General features: G+C 44.7%; 2 protein-coding genes across 4 annotated transcripts in view; both read left to right on the top strand.

Annotated features, from left to right (window-relative positions):
• The window catches only part of LOC144695628 (butyrophilin subfamily 3 member A3-like), a 267,537-nt gene that overhangs the window by 69,669 nt on the left and 182,475 nt on the right, over window positions 1-15,393 (top strand). The gene's annotated exons all lie outside the window — the stretch shown is intronic.
• The window catches only part of LOC144695630 (butyrophilin subfamily 1 member A1-like), a 99,812-nt gene continuing 88,513 nt past the window's right edge, over window positions 4,095-15,393 (top strand). Inside the window, exon 1 of one of the 3 annotated variants that reach the window (XM_078566535.1) lies at window positions 4,095-4,362. The gene's annotated coding sequence lies outside the window, so the exon portion shown is untranslated. The remainder of the gene's footprint in view (window positions 4,363-15,393) is intronic. The other 2 variants (XM_078566534.1, XM_078566533.1) reach the window with 2 other exon arrangements.

The following is a 15,393-nucleotide window of genomic DNA, read 5'->3' as shown; positions in this document are numbered from 1 at the left end:
AAATTATTCTAAATTCAAATGACAATGTTGTTGGGCTAACAGGTTTCCTTTTTAAAAATTTCTTAAATTTACCTTTCTCCAAAAGGAACTGTATTTTTATATAACAATAGAAACCACTCTTGGAAACTGTGTGCATATTTTTATTGGTGTTTCTTAAATTAAAAGAGCTTGCATATGTGCAAATTAAAAGAGCTTGCATATGTGCATCTCTCATTCTTTACATCATACTGGATACATCGGTACCTGTAGAAAAAGAACAAAAATCCGTTGTGGCTCTAGTCAAAAAACTTAAAAATTAATGATATTCAATATTTTAAGAGCTATGTTCAAAAATACAAAAGCTGTGGGGACATTAAAAAAAAGACCAGCTGTCTGCTGAAAGGGTTAACTTTTCTGCAGAATCTCAAGGGGGCAGAGCAAAACAACCTTGGAGGCACACAGTTGTGTAAACTTATGTGACTTCATTTTTAAAGAAGGACTTTCTCAAACAAAGGAGATCTAAACTCCTCCATCACCCCCTACAGCTCAACCCCCTCCCACTGCACCTTCCCATGCAACTGCAGAAGGTATTACACCTGCACCTTTACTTCCTCCCTCCTCATCGTCCAAGGGCCCAAACACTACTTTAAAGTGAAGCAGCACTTCACTCGCACTTCAATTTAGTCTACTGCATTCGCTGCTCCCAATGCGGTCTCCTCTACATTGGAGAGACCAAACGCAGACTGGGTGACCGCTTTGCGGAACACCTTCAGTCTGTCTGCAAGCATGACTCAGATCTCCCTGTTGCTTGCCATTTCAACACACCACCCTGCTCTCAAGCCCACATGTCCATCCTTGGCCTGCTGCAATGTTCCAGTGAAGCTCAATGCAAACTGGAGGAACAGCACCTCATCTTCCGACTAGGCACTCTACAGCCTTCTGGATTTAAGATTGAGTTCAACAACTTCAGATCATGAACTCTCTCCTCCATCCCCATCCCCTTTCTGATCCCCCTTTTTCCAATAATTTACATTTATAAAATATTTTTCTTTTCCCACCTATTTTTAAATCCATCATTTTATCTCCACCTTTTAGCCCATTTTGATCCCTTCCTCCCCACCCCACCCCCACCAGGGCCATCTGCCACTTGTTTGTCCTGCTTTCTACCATTCATGTCACCATTAGCACATTCCTTAGATAATATCACCACCGTCAACACCCCTTTGTCCTTTTGTCTATGACATCTTTGGCAATCTCTTCTTTGCCTCCACCTATCACTGGCCCTCTATCCAGCTCTACCTGTCCCATCCCCCTCTACCTGCTTATATTTCACCACATTTCTATATTTCTTTATTTCTGATGAAGAGTCATACAGACTCAAAACGTTAACTGTGTTCCTCTCCGCAGATGCTGTCAGACCTGCTGAGTTTTTCCAGCTAGTTTTGTTTTTGTTTCAGATTTCCAGCATCCGCAGTATTTTGCTTTTATCTTAAGGGAGGATGTAAATGTGTTGGAAGCAGTTCAGAGAAGGTTTACCGGACTAATACCTGGAATAGGCAGGTTGTCTTATGTGGAATGGTTGGACAGGCTAGGCTTGTATCCACTGGAGTTCAGAAGAGCAAGAGGCAACTTGATTGAAACATACAAGATCCTGAGGGGTCTTGACAGGGTGGATGTGGAGAGGATGTTTCCTCTTGTGGGCGAGTCTAGAACTTAGGGTCAATGTTTAAAAATAAGGAGCTGCCCATTTAAAATGGAGATGAGGTGAAATTCGTTCTCTCAGAGGGTTGTGAGTCTTTGGAACTCGCTTCCTGAACAGGCAGTGGTAGCAGAGTCTTTAAAAATATTCAAGGCAGAGGTAGATAGATTTTTGGTAAGCAAGTGGGTGATAGGCAGCATGCAGATTTGAATTATTATCAGATCAGTCATGATCTTATCGAATGGCGGAGCAGGCTCGAGGGGCTGAAAGGCCTATTCCTGCTCCTTTTTTGTATGTATTTTCAATTTCCAAGCTGGATTTCTGCCGTTTATCTCTGCAAGGCAAGCAAATTCAATCTCTTAAAAAGGGCAATGCTTTCATTAAACTAGAAATGTCAGTGGAACTCATTTGCTATGTTTTAACTTTAACTGACTGTCGGTTAAAAAGGTGAAACTGGGATCCAGTTTCATTTTTGAGTGGAGACAGCAGGTTGTTTCTGTGCCTGCATTTTAATGAGCTTTTGACTCTTGAAGGGAAGTCAGAACAAACAAGGTAGGATAAAAACTGTGCTGTTTCCAAGCAACAGGGATCCAGAGAGAGGGACCCACAGAGGCAGAAAAACAAAACAGATGGACCCTTGTGGAAGGCGTCTAAGAGAAAGTGTCATTCGGGAGAAGACTCCAAAGTGAGTTCTTCAAGTGTGGAGATTGGAAACCCTCATTTGAAAGATAGAGTTCAGTGAGACTGGTTGCCCACGGTGTGACAAGTGTCTGGAGAGACTTGATGAGGGATCCATGGCATTTATTTGGGGTGGCATCTGTCACTTAGTTTCAGAGTGTGGTGTGTCTGACCACAGGTCACCTCTTGGTTTACATGGGCTGTGTACTCACTGTGAACATTAGCATATAAGACAGCTTTTGTAACTTGTGTTATCCTTACAAATCTGTCTATATCTGTAAAGGTATAGTTGTGTGAAGGAATATTGTAATATAGTTCATTCTTTCTTGTTTAATAAATGTTTTATTCTTTTGTTAAAAGTTCATCTGTAAATTTTGCTGCAATACAGTCAGTTCCTTCATCCCAGTCATGAATGTAGGTCATAAATAGCTGAGGCTACAGCACTGAATCCTGTGGCACACCGTTGTTTACAGTTTACCAACTGGAAAATGACCCATTTATCCTGAGTCTATGTTTCCAAGGGGCACAGGGATTTACTTGTACTTCATGCAACCCTCTATCCATGCTCCTATATCATCCCTGACACCAGGAACTCCTCTCACGTGGGAACTTTTGCAAATCAAAAATGAACTACATCTAGTTTATCCACCCTGCATCTTACATTCTGAAAGAACTCTAAGAAATTTGACAGCCACGATTTCCCTTTCAAAAATCTATGTTGACTCTGCCTGATTGTATTATGATTTTCTAAATGTTTCTATTACATCCATAATAATGGACTCCAGCATTTATTCAATGACAGTTGTTAGACTAACTGGCCTATATTTTCCCTCTACTCCTGCTCCCGTCCCAGCCTGTGCTCCTGTTCCCTCGCCCCCACACTCTTCCATCCATGCTCCTGTTCGCACTATATTCTGCTTCCCCAGTGGTCCTGCTCTGTTCTATCTGGGTTCCTTATCTCTCCTAACTCCTGTCCTTTCCACACTCTTGATCTCCCTGTGCTCGTCCCAAGGATAAAGAAACATTGCAGTGAGGGCGGTACACCTTTCTCACTGATATATTAAACTAAATACCGGTGTTCTTAAACTCATCAATAAAACATTCTTTGCACGTAGCATATTACTATCATAATATGTTTCTTATAATTTAGGTGGCTGGTCCGTGATTATTAACTCATTTGAAAGGTGGTCCTTCAATCAAAGAATTTTGAGAACCATTGGTCTTGCCAGTCACTCAGTTGCATCTAACTAGTGTTTCAACAAGGCCCACCACCATCTTCCCAGGCAAATAGGGTGTTCAATAAATCACTTACCATTGATACCCAGGCCCCAAGAGTAAAGTGAAAACAAACTCGTTGTACGATAGGTCAGGTTTACAGGAAATCAAACAAGACAGATTCATTCCTGATGAGAACGGTCGGTAGCTCAGCGTCAAGCCCAATATAAAACTTTGTCCACTTTGTACCTTGGTTTATTTTTCTCATCCTCAATGCAGTTTATGTATCGATAGACTATTTCCAATGGAATCATGAAGAAATGGATATAGATGCAAGATTGAAGGCAAGAGATTTAGAACGAAGCAAGATAAACTTCTTCACAGTGTGTTTTGAGGCTGTCAATTTCCCTGACAGGGTTAGTGAGTGAGGTGGGATGTTCTGGAGTGACAAGTGGTTCATACCCAATACAGATCTCAGTGCAGCCAAAGGGTGGGATTTCAAAAAAAACGTTTCCCAGAAAATAATGATGGTGCTGCTGTGAAATATACTCTCACAGCCTTCACTTTATTCATTAAATACATGCTTTGAGGTGACACATTATGAATTCCCTGGGGAATATTGTATAAATAATTCCGGTCGGAACGAGGGACCGTCACTCAATTCGGTAACTCACGGAAAAGCGAAAGTGAAAGTTTTCAGGGAGGGACGAGCTGTTGTGAACGTGTTTACTCTTTACAGATCTGTTGGAAAAAGGCGGAAAATCTTCGATCAGGTTGTGGGAAAGTAAGAGGTGAGTCCCAAGTATTCTTTAATTTCGGGGAAGGGTCCATTCCCAGTGGGATTGGGTGGTTTTTATTCAGGCTGAAAGCTCCCGATCAAATACAAGGAATTGATCGGGGACCTGCTGGAGATTGTCCAGTGAAAAGCTGAAAACTTTCTAAAATGTCTCTAATCACCTTAACAGAGTCTGGAACTGGCTCCTATCAGTATAAGGGAACGGGAGGCAGAGGGAATTTTACACATTAAACCGTCAGAGACAAACACAGAGACCAGGAAGAGAGACGGAAATAAAAAGGAGGAACATAATCTTGTGTCGGCCATTACATGAAACTTTAAATATTAACATCAGCCCTGTAGATAGTTGCGGCGCCTCCTTTCTTGAAATAAGTCATGAATTGAAGAGTTTCTCTTGTGTTAAAACCATCCTCCGATGACATTCTCTCCCATCCCCGATGCTCCACTATTGACAGCAGTGACTTCAGCTGCCTGGGCCCGAAACTCCGGAGTTCCCTCCCTAAACCTCTCCACTTCTCTCTTCCGTATGGTCCCGAAAACCTCTCATTTCGACTAAGCTTTTGCTCAATTGACCTGATATTTCTTCCCTGCTTTTGCGCTCAATACCTCCATTAATGAAGCCCAAGATTCCATGTGCTTTTCTAACTATTCTCTCAATATGGCCTGTTACCTCCAGAGATCGATGGACACGAACCCTTCCCCCACCCCCTTGTCCCTCTGCCCTTCACACTCTGTAGAATTGTACCATTGAGTCTATATTGCCTCTCCTTATTCCTTCTGGCAAAATGCATCACTTCACATTTCTGTGTATTAAATTCAACCAGTCACTTGTCTGCCCATTTTGCCATATATCATGTTGCAGGTGATTACCGTAATCTTTACTGTTTGCCACATCTTTGGCAAATTTTGAAATTTTACTCTTGTCTTCCAATATACAAGTCATTTCTATATATGAAAAAAGAGTAGAATTTGCTCCATCCTTCTGCCAACTTTTTCCACTTTCATTACCTCCTCAGAAAGACTCAACATTGGCTCATTGCAAGCTGCTCCCTAATTGCCCTATCCTTTCTTGTGAAGTTCCCACCTAACACACCGCTGGGGCTAATCGTATATATCTCCTTGCCATCGCACTCCCCCCCCTCCCCCTCCACTGTTGACCCTGTAGACTCTGCCAGTGTATTATCTCTCACTGCCTCTCTTTGCATCTCTCAGAATATCAGAAAATCACTTGTGAACAAGGCTTTTGTCATCCTTGAGCATTTTTGTGGATGATTGCATCAACATCATGTCCTGGATGGAAACCTTCCTGAGGTGTGATGATACCTTCTTAAGTGAATCCTCCACTTTCCTCACCAAGACTTCACAATGCCAGTATGGCTTTTTTCACCAAATTACACCTTGGCCCTCTCCTGCTCTGGCACTTTCTCCTCCTTTGAGCATCTCACTTCTGATTTAATATCCTCATTTCCTACTGCCGTTCGGAGTAATTTTCTCACCAAAATACCTTCACTGCTTTCCTCTCTCAGCCTTTGTACCAACCAACTTCTCCTTCTTCTGATGAAAGATCATCAACCTAAAATGTTAACTTTGCTTCTCTTTCCACAGATGCTGTCAGGCTGGTTGACAGGTGGTTACAACTTTTTCAGTTTTAATTTCTCATCATTGGTGATTCTCACCTCCATTTTAAGTCAACATGGCCTCTCTCCGCTTAAGTTCACGGCCATCTTATCCTCCCTTAATCTCATCTTCATACGAAGAGAAGATTGAGAGTTGACTTGATCCTCCTCCTCCTTCAGTTACCATGCCCTGAGAGGGTGCTGACCACCATGGACTTCCATTGGATTGGTCCATGATCATGCTTGGCAAGGTACTGCAGTGGTTTGCCATTGCCTCCTGCAGTATGGCTGACCAGGAAACTCTCCCGCTTTTACTTGTTACCATCAGGCGTATTGGAAGGATTTACAAGCTGATAATCAACCTGTCGGCCACGTTATGAATGCATCTTCCGTGGTCATCAAGGTAACTTGATAGAAGTCTGTAATATTATGAAGGGGTTCAATAGGTAGAAGTGGAGAGGATATTTCCATGTGTGGGACAGTCCAAAATTAGGGGCTAGAAATACAAGATAATCACGAATAAATCCAGTGTAGAATTTGTGAAAAACTTCTTTCCTTAGTGAGTGGTGAGAATGTGGACCTAACTTCCATGTGAAATGGTTGGGATAAATAGCATAGATGCATTGAAGGGGATGCTAGAAAAACACATGGAAGAGAAATGAATAAGAAGATAATTTTTTGGGTGAGATGCGTAAATAGAGTGGGAGGAGGCTTGTGTGGAGCATAACCACTGGTATAGCCTGGTTTGGCCAAATGGCCAGCTTCTCTGCAGTAAATTCTATTCAGCAGCATGTTTTTGTTGTGAAGGTACATTTTGGGAACACAGTTCTGTTTTCCTGGTCACTGATCTCTACTCATTAAACCTAAGCAACGATTGGGGATTTATTTTCTCTCTCCCTGTCCTCGAAACAGGTGTATTGGTACCAGTGACACTCCACCTTCCCCTTAAGTGAATCCTCCACATCTGGCCAGCCTGGCAGCATCTGTGGAGAGAGAAGCAAAGTTAACGTTTCAGGCTGATGACCTTTCATCAGAAGAAGAAGAAGTTGTTTGGTACAATGATGTCACCCGAGTGGCCATTATTAATGTGTAACCCTTGATAATGTATGTTGGCAGACTCTTCGGCCAGAATGGCATCGTAGCCAAGCCTGAGCTTGTTTTTAGCTTGTGCAGCTACAGTATGGTATAATGGTAATGACCAGGAATGTGAGTGATGGCTGATATTTCTCCCCCTAATGTGAGGCAGTGAAGTATTTTAGTCCCTGTCCTGGCTAAGATCAATTAACATTGGAAGTCCGGGATCAAACTGGGGACTGTCCTGGTCTGTATATTCACTGGATAAACTTGTCGGGCCATCATAGGGCTGTGTTTATTATTGATAGTTTTGAGCATTTGTTCTCATACAGCAATATTAGACCAGTATGAGACCACGAGAGAGGCTGGCACAGCAGCAGGAGTTTGTAATAATGACCTTAAGCCTCCCTCTCACTTAAATAATTTTTCTATATTACAAAGACAAGTGGAATGATTTTGGGGATGAGGTACCTTATGGAAGGAGAAGGGGAGGACTTTGCTCACATACATCTAGAGGAATAGGGGGTGATTAATCACAACATTGTATAAGTGTCTCAAACAGCACATGTCGTCAAAAATCCAATCCTATTGCCTGGGGAAACTGAGGGACAGGGTGAAATGAAGGAATTTTATACTATTGATAGTGCTGGCATTTGTATAATACGACAAGGAAAAGTACATTTTGCATAACTAGTCTATCCTTTTACTGTCTTACCACATCACACAATTTCGTCTCATAACAGCAAAAATAATTGCATTAGAAGCAGCTCAGAAAAGAATAACTTTACTGATTTCTGGGATGAAGGGATTAGTTTATGAGCAAAGGTTGAGCCTAGAGTTGGAGTTTAGAAGAACGAGAGGTGATCTCATTGAAACATATAAGTTCTGAGGGACTTGACAGGGTGGGTGCTGAGAGGATGTTTCCCCTTGTGGGGAAGTGTAGAACCAGGGGAAACAGTTTAAAAATGAAGGTTCTCCCTTTTAAGACTGAGCTGAGGAGTGTTTTATTTTTCCTCTCAGAGGGTCATTAGTCTGTGAAATTCACTTCCCCAGAAAGCAGTGGAGGCAGGGTCATTGAATATATTCAAGACTGAGTGAGATTTTTGTTTGACAAAGGAGTCCAGGGTTTTGGGGCGGGGGGGTTGGGTGCTGGGGGCAGATGGGAAAGTGGAGTTGAGGCCACAATGAGGTCAGCCATGATCTTATCGAATGACAGAGCAGGCTCGAGAGGTTGGAAGGCTTACTCCTGCTCCTAATTCATGTGTTCTTGTGTAATAATATTTATATAGCAACTTTAAGGCACTTCAGAGGAGCATTATAAAACAAAGAATGACACTGAGCCACAGAAGGGGATATTGGTACAGGTGACCAAAAGCTTGATCAAAGCGGTAATTTTTAAGGAGAATCTAAAAGGAGGAATGCAAGATGGAGAGGCGGAGAGTTGTCAGGAGGGTATTCCAAAGCTTATATCAGCTTTTTATTCTCACGTTTTTAGCAAAACCAAATTCAAATTCTCAAACTGCCATGGTAAGATTTGAATCCCATTCTCTGGATTATTAATGCAAGCCACTAGATTTCTAGACCAATATTGTAACCATTACCCATACCCTCTTCTCTGGTACTTAGTCAATAATTCTCTGAACCTTAAAGTGAAATGGTCCTGAGTGAAAACAAAAACAGAATTACCTGGAAAAACTCAGCAGGTCTGGCAGCATCGGTGGAGAAGAAAACAGTTGACGTTTCGAGTCCTCACGACCCTTCGGCAGAACTGAAGTATAGTTAGGAGAGAGGTGAAATATAAGCTGGTCTAAGGTGGGGGGCGGGGGGAGAGAGAAGTTGAGGGTGGGGTGGTTGTAGGGATAAGCAAGCAGTGATAGGAGCAGATAATCAACAGATGTCACAGACAAAAGGATCAAAGAGGTGTTGAAGGTGGTGATATTATCTAAGAAAAGTGCTAATTAAGAATGGATGGCAGGACACTCAAGGTACAGCTCTAGTGGAGGAACAGCACCTCATCTTCCGACTAGGCACTTTACAGCCTTCCGGGCTGAATATTGAATTCAACAACTTTAGATCTTAAACTCCCCCTCCCCCCATCCCCACCCCGTTTCTTCCCCCTCCCCCCTTTTTTTTTTCAATAATTTATATAGATTCTTCTTTTCCCACCTATTTCCATTATTTTTAAATCTAAAACTAAAACTTTGTTAGTCTTTCCACCCCACCCCCACTAGAGCTGTACCTTGAGTATCCTGCCATCCATTCTTAATTAGCACTTTTCTTAGATAATATCACCACCTTCAACACCTCTTTGATCCTTTTGTCTGTGATATCTTTTGATTATCTGCTCCTATCACTGCTTGCTTATCCCTACAACCACCCCACCCTCAACTTCTCTCTCCCCCCGCCCCCCACCTTAGACCAGCTTATATTTCACCTCTCTCCTAACTATACTTCAGTTCTGCCGAAGGGTCGTGAGGACTCGAAACGTCAACTGTTTTCTTCTCCACCGATGCTGCCAGACCTGCTGAGTTTTTCCAGGTAATTCTGTTTTTGTTTTGGATTTCCAGCATCCGCAGTAGCTTTTAGCTTTTTGTTTTTATCTCTGTGTTTAATTGACTGCCACATCTCTTCAAGAAATGCCCTCCCTGAAGAAGTACTGCTCTGTTCTCCGACAGGATTTCCACCTGTCTCTTCTGCCCTGTTCACCTTCATTGCTTTCCATTTCTCTCCTGGTGTTTGACAAGGTGTTTACTAAAACCCGCTTTCACAGCCATATTTCCTTTCTCAGTGACTGTCTCCGTCTCCGACTCACCCCACGTAGATTTCAACTGAAATTCCATCCCTCTTGTTTCGAACCCACCCAGGATTACAGGTATCTCCGGGACATAAAACGTTTCTCGGACTGCTGTTCCCGTCGCATTCTGAGATCCACACTCAGTGCCATGCGCCGCCATATGAACACACTCGACCTCTCCCTCCAGCAGCACCACCGCACCCTTTTTCAAAGCTGCGCATGCCCCCAGTTTCATTTTATTCTTCGCCTCATCCGTCGCCTCAACAAGAAACTTTTTCTCTTTCTCTCAAGTGCTAAGGAACGCAAGCTCCAACAACTCATCGACACCAACACCCATCAGGGACCCTCCACCCCTGCTTGTCCCTCGGTCCGCACCCCATCTTCCAATCCCAGCCCCAGCCGCGTATTCACTATACCCCCTGACCTTCCCCTCTCCGATGCTGAACGTTCAGTGCTCAGCAAAGGACTTAGTTTCATACCCTTACGCCTTCATCTCAATGAATTTCGGGCTCGGCATGATGCTGAACTCTTCTTCCGCCGTCTTCATCTCCGTGCTCACTTCTTTGGGCAGGAGTCCTCTCCCCATTCAACGGATCTTTTTACCCACCTCCAATATTCTCCCTCCACCTGGACCCCTCCCTCTGGATTCTTACCTTCTCTTGATCTTTTCATTGAGAACTGTCGGCGTGACATTAGCCGTCTCAATTTCTCTGCTCCTCTCACCCATTCTAATCTGTCTCTCTCTGAACTTACTGCACTCCATTCTCTCAGGTCCAACCCCAACATTGTCATCAAACCTGCTGACAAGGGTGGTGCTGTTGTTGTCTGGCACACTGACCTCTACCTCGCGGAGGCTGAGCGTCAACTCGCAGACACTTCCTCCTACCTCTCCCTGGACCATGACCCCACCACAGAACATCAAGCCATTGTTTCCAGGACTGTCACTGACCTCTTCTCCTCTGGAGATCTTCCTCCCACAGCTTCCAACCTGATAGTCGCCCAACCTCGGACGGCCCGCTTCTACCTCCTATCCAAAATCCACAAACAGAACTGTCCTGGCAGACCGATCGTGTCAGCCTGTTCCTGCCCCATGGAACTCATTTCTCGTTATCTTGACTCCCTTCTCTCTCCGCTTGTCCAGTCCCTTCCCACCTACATCAGTGATTCCTCTGACACCTTACGTCACATCAACAATTTCCAGTTCCCTGGCCCCAACCGCTTCCTCTTCACCATGGACATCCAATCCCTCTACACCTCCATCCCCCACCAGGATGGTCTGAGGGCCCTTAGCTTCTTCCTTGAACAGAGGCCCGAACAATCCCCATCCACCACTACTCTCCTCCGTCTGGCTGAACTTGTTCTCACACTGAACAATTTCTCCTTAAACTCCTCTCACTTCCTCCAAATAAAAGGTGTGGCTATGGGTACCTGCATGGGCCCCAGCTATGTCTGTCTCTTTATGGGGTATGTGGAACATTCCTTGTTCCAGTCCTACTCCGGCCCCGGTACATCGATGATTACTTCGGTGCTGCTTCATGCTCTCGTAGGGACCTGGAAAAATTTATTAATTTTGCTTCCAATCTCCACCCCTCCATCATTTTCACATGGTCCATCAATGACACTTCTCTTCCCTTCCTTGACCTCTCTGTCTCAATTTCTGATGATAGACTGTCCACCAATATCCATTACAAGCCTACCGACTCCCACAGCTACCTCGACTACAGCTCCTCACACCCCGCTTCCTGTAAGGAGTCCATCCCATTCTCTCAGTTCCTTCGCCTCCATCGCATCTGTTCTGATGACGCTACCTTCAAAAACAGCTCCTCTGACATGTCCTCCTTCTTCCTTAACCGAGGTTTTCCACCCACGGTCGTTGACAGGGCCCTCAACCGTGTCCGGCCCATATCCCGCGCATCCGCCCTCACACCTTCTCCTCCCTCCCAGAAACATGATAGGGTCCCCCTTGTCCTCACTTATTACCCCACCAGCCTCCGCATTCAAAGGATCATCCTCCGCCATTTCCGCCAACTCCAGCATGATGCCACCACCAAACACATCTTCCCTTCACCCCCCCTGGCGGCATTCCGTAGGGATCGTTCCCTCCGTGACACCCTGGTCCACTCCTCCATCACCCCCTACTCCTCAACCCCCACCTATGGCACCTCCCCATGCCCATGCAGAAGATGCAACACCTGCCCCTTCACTTCCTCTCTCCTCACCGTCCAAGGGCCCAAACACTCCTTTCAAGTGAAGCAGCATTTCACTTGCATTTCCCCTAACTTAGTCTACTGCATTCGTTGCTCCCAATGCGGTCTCCTCTACATTGGAGAGACCAAACGCAAACTGGGCGACCGCTTTGCAGAACACCTGCGGTCTGTCCGCAAGAAAGACCCAAACCTCCCTGTCGCTTGCCATTTTAACACTCCACCCTGTTCTCTTGCCCACATGTCTGACCTTGGCTTGCTGCATTGTTCCAGTGAAGCCCAACGCAAACTGGAGGAACAGCACCTCATCTTCCGATTAGGCACTTTACAGCCTTCCGGGCTGAATATTGAATTCAACAACTTTAGATCTTAAACTCCCCCTCCCCCCATCCCCACCCCATTTCTTCCCCCTCCTTTTTTTTTTCAATAATTTATATAGATTCTTCTTTCCCCACCTATTTCCATTATTTTTAAATCTAAAACTAAAACTTTGTTAGTCTTTCCACCCCACCCCCACTAGAGCTGTACCTTGAGTATCCTGTCTTCCATTCTTAATTAGCACTTTTCTTAGATAATATCACCACCTTCAACACCTCTTTGATCCTTTTGTCTGTGACATCTTCTGATTATCTGCTCCTATCACTGCTTGCTTATCCCTACAACCACCCCACCCTCAATTTCTCTCTCCCCCCCGCCCCCCACGTTAGACCAGCTTATATTTCACCTCTCTCCTAACTATACTTCAGTTCTGCCGAAGGGTCGTGAGGACTCGAAACGTCAACTGTTTTCTTCTCCACCGATGCTGCCAAACCTGCTGAGTTTTTCCAGGTAATTCTGTTTTTGTTTTGGATTTCCAGCATCCGCAGTAGCTTTTAGCTTTTTGTTTTTATGGTCCTGAGTGACTTTGCTTTGTAATGCTAACTTTCTAAGTCTTAACTCATGTGCCTTGGTATTTGAACCTTTCACTAGAGTGGGCGAGGTGCTTGGATAAGTTTTATCAATTTCCTTTTTAGTTTTAAAAAGGTTAAATTGCATCACCTCAAATTCACCCCAAGAGATAGAACTTCTTCAGTGTAAATTCCTGATACCTTCTGACGATGAGGCTTTGATTTTTTTCCCCCTGTTATCGGATCTTGTTATCTATAACTTAATTGATTTCAGCCACCCTAACTTACTATGTAATAATTTGGGTTCAGACAAGACTTAACCAATTAAGGCAAAAGCAGGACTCTGGATAATAAATATTAAAGAAGTTTATTAAAGGAAAAAAGCATACTTAACAACAACTTTTTACAACTTGATGAGGGTGATCAGTCCTTAGGAGCACAGCCTTCTCAGAACTTTATTTTGTTGTTCATTCACGGGATGTGGGCTTCGCTGGCTGGGCCAGCATTTATTGCCCATCCCTAGTAGCCCTTGAGAAGGTGGTGGTAAGCTGCCTTCTTGAACCACTGCATTTCATGTTGTGTAGGTACATCTACTGTAAGGAAGAGAGCTCCAGGATATTGACCCAGTGACAGTGAAGGAACGGCGATTTATTTCCAAGTCAGCATGGTGAGTGACTTGGAGGGAAATTTCCAGATGGTGGTGTTCCCATCTATCTGTTGCCCTTGTCCTTCTAGATGGCAGTGGTCGTGGGTTTGGAAGATGTTGTCGATGGAGCCTTGGTGAATTCCTGCAATGCATCTTGTAAATGGTACTCACTGTTGCTGCTGTGCGTCAGTGGTAGAGGGTGTGAATGTTTGTGGATTTGGTTCCAATCAAGTGGGCTGCTTTGCCCTGGACGATATCAAGTTCCTTGTGTGTTGTGGGAGCTGCACTCATCCAGGCATGTGGGGAATATTCCAACACACTCCTGACTTGTGCCTTGTAGATGGTAGACAGGCTTTGGGAGTCAGGAGGTGAGTTACTCGACACACGATTCCTAGCTTCTGACCTGCTGTTGTAGCCACAGTATTTATATGGTGAGTCCAGTTCAGTTTCTGATCAATGGCAACCCCCAGGATGTTGATAGTGGGGGATTCAGTGATGGTAATGCCATTAACCATCAAGCGGCGAAGGTTGGATTCTCTCTTGTTGGAGATGGTCATTGTCTGGCATTTGTGTAGCGTGAATATTACTTGCCGCTTGTCAGCCCAAGTTTGGATGTTATCCGGGTCTTGCTGCATTTGAACATGGACTGCTTTAGTATTTGAGGAGTTGCGAATGATGCTGAACATTGTGCAATCATCAGTGAACAACCCCACTTTTGACCTTATGATGGAAGGAAGGTTGAAGGAAGGATGGAAGGAAGCAGCTGGAGATGGTTAGGCCGAGTACACCAGCCTGAGGAACTCCTGCAGTGATGTCCTGGAGCTGAGATGACTGACCTTCAACAACCACAACTATCTTCCTTTGTACTAGGTCTGACTCCAACCAGCAGAGAGTTTTCCCCCTGATTCCCGTTGACTCCAGTTTGGCTGGGGCTCCTTGGTCCCACACTTGGTGAAGCGCTGCCTTGATGTCAAGGACAGTCACTCTCACCTCACCTCGGGACTTCAGCTCTATTGTCCATGTTTGAACCAGGGCTGTAATGAGGTGAGGAGCTGAGTGGCCCTGGCTGAACCCAAACCAAGCATCAGTGAGCAGGTTGTTGCTAAGCAACTGCCGCTAGATAGCACTGTTGATGACCACTTCAATCACTTTACTGATGATCGAGAGTAGACTGATGGAGCGGCAATTGTCTGGGTTGTATCTGTCCTGCTTTTTCTGTACAGGACATACCTGGGCAATTTTCCACATTGCTCAGTACATGCCAGTGTTGTAGCTGTACTGGAACAGCTTGGCTACGGGCGTGGTATGTTCTGGAGCACAAGTCTTCAGCACTATTGCCAGAATATTGTCAGAGCCCATAGCCTTTGCAGTAGCCAGTGCCTTCAGCCATTTCTTGATATCACGTGGAGCGAATCGAATTGGCTGAAGACTGGCATCTATGATGCTGGGGACCTCTGGAGGAGGCTGAGATGGATCACCCACTCGGCACTTCTGGCTGAAGATTGTTGCAAATGCTTCAGCCTTTTGCACTTACGTACTGGGCTCCTTTATCATTGAGGATGGGGATATTTGTGGAGCCTCCTCCTCCTGTGAGTTGTTTAATTGTCCACCACCATACACGACTGGATGTGGCAGGACAGCAGCACTTAGATCTGATCTGTTGGTTGTGGATTCGCATAGCTCTGTCTATCACTTGCTGTTTATGATGTTTTGCATGCAAGTAGTCCTGTGTGGTGGCGTCACCAGGTTGGCAGCTCATTTTTCAGTATGCTTGGTGCTGCTCCTGGCATGCCCTCCTGCACTCT

The sequence above is a fragment of the Cetorhinus maximus genome, chromosome 21, assembly GCF_964194155.1.
Source record: "Cetorhinus maximus chromosome 21, sCetMax3.hap1.1, whole genome shotgun sequence".
In the NCBI taxonomy this organism is placed as follows: Eukaryota; Metazoa; Chordata; class Chondrichthyes; order Lamniformes; family Cetorhinidae; genus Cetorhinus; species Cetorhinus maximus.
The sequence above is the reverse complement of the archived record's forward strand: the minus strand, read 5'-3'. Positions and strand labels throughout refer to the sequence as shown.